Source organism: Rhinolophus sinicus, chromosome 8 (assembly GCF_057876585.1).
Source record: "Rhinolophus sinicus isolate RSI-liver-muscle chromosome 8, RSI-T2T, whole genome shotgun sequence".
Taxonomy (NCBI): domain Eukaryota; kingdom Metazoa; phylum Chordata; class Mammalia; order Chiroptera; family Rhinolophidae; genus Rhinolophus; species Rhinolophus sinicus.
In genome coordinates this window covers 20,235,142-20,238,167 of record NC_142508.1, presented here as the reverse complement: position 1 = coordinate 20,238,167, position 3,026 = coordinate 20,235,142, and the positions used below count along the sequence as shown (strand labels likewise).

General features: G+C 38.8%; 1 non-coding gene across 1 annotated transcript; it reads left to right on the top strand.

Moving 5' to 3' along the window:
* The first annotated feature begins 1,663 nt into the window (after positions 1-1,663).
* On the top strand, positions 1,664-1,770 carry LOC141567763 (U6 spliceosomal RNA). The gene has a single exon (XR_012490593.2). It is a non-coding gene; the product is annotated as a U6 spliceosomal RNA (small nuclear RNA).
* The last annotated feature ends 1,256 nt before the right edge of the window (positions 1,771-3,026 follow it).

The following is a 3,026-nucleotide window of genomic DNA, read 5'->3' as shown; positions in this document are numbered from 1 at the left end:
CGTTTCCCAAATCCCTCTTTTGCTCCTCTCAACGAACATGAAATATATTTCCACTCAACTACACAGATCTCTACTTCATCACATGTAAATGTAAAGTTCCAATGGTCTATAAGTTTGGCAATTATAAAGAAGTTGACCATAATCGTGCATTACGTCCAATAAGTGGAGGAGCCAAAATCAGACCTGGTCAGGTGTCTTCCAAAATCATGCTCTTTCCACCCGAGCACAGCAGAGAGCTCCAAATAAATACCAGCAGTGAGAGTGCCGTGTGAGGAAGCTCACAAAACAAAGTCTAAATAGAGCAAGCAGAAACCTCACCAACCCCTACAAGTATTTAAGGGCTTCCCGAATTAGACTGTGTGTTAATAATAAAGCTCCACTAGGGCGAATTCTGGAAAAGGTATATCTCTGAGTGCACAACAGGGGTTAGGATCAGAATGTAGTCACAGGAATGTTTGTAGATAACGAGCTGAAATTGAGTTCTAAGTGGTGTCTTCTGGCACAGCAGTTTTATTTCAAGAAATATTCTAATTTCAAAGGCATCATTTCAGAAGTCAGCAAATTATGAGCAGAAATACAGAGAAAGTGCACTGAAGAACATTGATGAAATCTTCCCCATCCCCCAAAACCACAAATCTTGAGTTCAGCCATAGAGAAAATGTTTGTTTGTAAAACACTTAGAAATAATTGTGAGAGTCCAATTCCAAACTTTGATGAGGCAAGTATCATTGTTTGGCATGTGTTTGCAAAAGCAGAAACGACATGTTAATAAGAACAGGGTGAGTCTGGGGAGATTATCTAAGGCCATAAATTTAAAAAATTGGGGGCAGGTGTTGTCTGCCATCACTTCAAAATGGACACAACAGAGCACAGAGGTTAAAACCAAGGGCTGTGGAGTCAGGCGGGCCTGGAGCTACTTCTGTCACCCACAGCTTACTGGTTATGAGACCGGGAGCAGTTAATTATACCTCTCCGAGTCTCAGTTTCATTATCTTTAAAGTGAAAATAAGAGAATTACCTCACTGCATACTTGTCAGATTAAGCGGGACAAAGCCTGTGCATTCTTGAGCCCAGTGCCAGGTACATACCGTGTTTCCCCGAAAATAAGACCTAGCCAGCACATCAGCTCTAATGCATCTTTTGGAGCAAAAATAATATAAGATCTGGTATTATATTATATTATATTATATTATATTATATTATATTATATTACATTATATTATTATACCCAGTCTTATATTCTATTAAAATAACACCAGGTCTTATATTAATTTTTTGTTCCAAAAGACACATTAGAGCTGTTGGTCTGGCTAGGTCTTATTTTCGGGGAAACATGGTAGTAAGAGCTCAGTTCATATGGGTTGGAGTCCTTTTTAAGTTGTTTCATTTTTAGCCAGATAAATTGAGAAAATGCAGCAAACATCACTTTGGATCTGACAACCTATCCCTATATTCAGTCTCTGAGTGTAGAATCAAAAAGTACTTTATGGGAGAACTTCATAGCCCCACTCCATGCCTCAATATCCTGATATGGAATTGACCTAAGCCCCTATCTGATGATAATAATAATAATCAAATGGTTCTTGCTTATCTTTTAGGATCACTGTTTCTGTAATTTTTTTCTTCTTTACATGAATAAGTGTTTTCTTTAAAATGTGTATTAGCGCTCACTTCGGCAGCACGTATACTAAAATTGGAACAATACAGAAAATATTAGCATGACACCTGTTCAACGATGACACGCAAATTCATAAAGCATTCCATGTTTTTACGAAAAGAGTTCTGGACATGGAATGTAGTGATGGTTGCACGACAATATGAATGTACTTAAAACCACTGTGACCTGTCCATTTAAAAATGATTAACATGGTACATTTTATGTTGTATGTATTTTACTAACATACAAAAGTTAGGGGGAAAAATGTATGTTAATACTGCTTCATTAAGAGGACCCCAAGTTCTTAAAATGCTGGTCCTTTGTCAACAGTTTTACATATTTGAATGGTCATAGGATAGCTAAATGGCTGGTCCAGTGTTACTCAGCAGAGCAGAGGCAAACACAGCCTTCAAACTCTGAATATTGCAACTGGAAGACACTGACTAGAGCAAGCTGGGTTTTGTTTATGTGTTTATGCTTACTACATAACAGCTCAGAAGAATAACAATTTGTAGAATCACCTGTTATTACTGAATTTCCCACTATTGTATTTTTTTATACTTATAGACAGACACGCTGGACTGGAGATAGTAATCAAGGCATAATTATGCATCAGGTTGATGTCCAGACAGCAATTTAAACACTGTAAAGGTTCTTATGTTATTTATTTTCCTGTGTAGAATTCACTAGGAAGATTTCCTAGGGACTAAAATTACTGGTTTAAACAATGTGTGTGTGAACACGAAACATGAAAACAATTGACTCCAAGTGAGTGCTCAGAAGTCCTCTGGCAGTTGCCATTCTTCTGTGATTTAACATTTCATCATGCAGCAAATACGGTGTCGGGCGATTCTGAAAAATGTACAATTGTTTTCCTTTTTCTGTTCTTGCAATCTGAAGATAACGGCCTCTTGTTGTCAATATCAAATTGATCTCTACCTGCTCCTATACCCTTAAATGCTACCTTCTCCCCTATTACAATGGATGAATTGTTCCTCTTTCTACCTATAACCCATTGCCCTCCTTCCATCTCGCCCAGTGATCACCTCCAACTTCAACTTTCTCAACCTGCCAGCAGCATTAGACACAGTGATCGCTCCTTTATTGACTTGTTTTTCTTTTTGACACTTACCGTCCTAATTTTCCTGCTTCTTCAGCAGCCTCTCTTTCTCACTCTCCTTGCTTGCTCCTTGTTCTCTTCCTAATTTCTAAGTGTGAGAGTGCCCCAGGACTCCGGCCAGGGCTCCAATTTCCCCATCAACATTCCCTGTGGCTCATCTAGTCCTGCATGTAAATACCACCGCTCTGCTAATGATTACCCAATGTATCTATCCCGCCCTGACCGCCCCCGTAATCCCCGGCTCATATT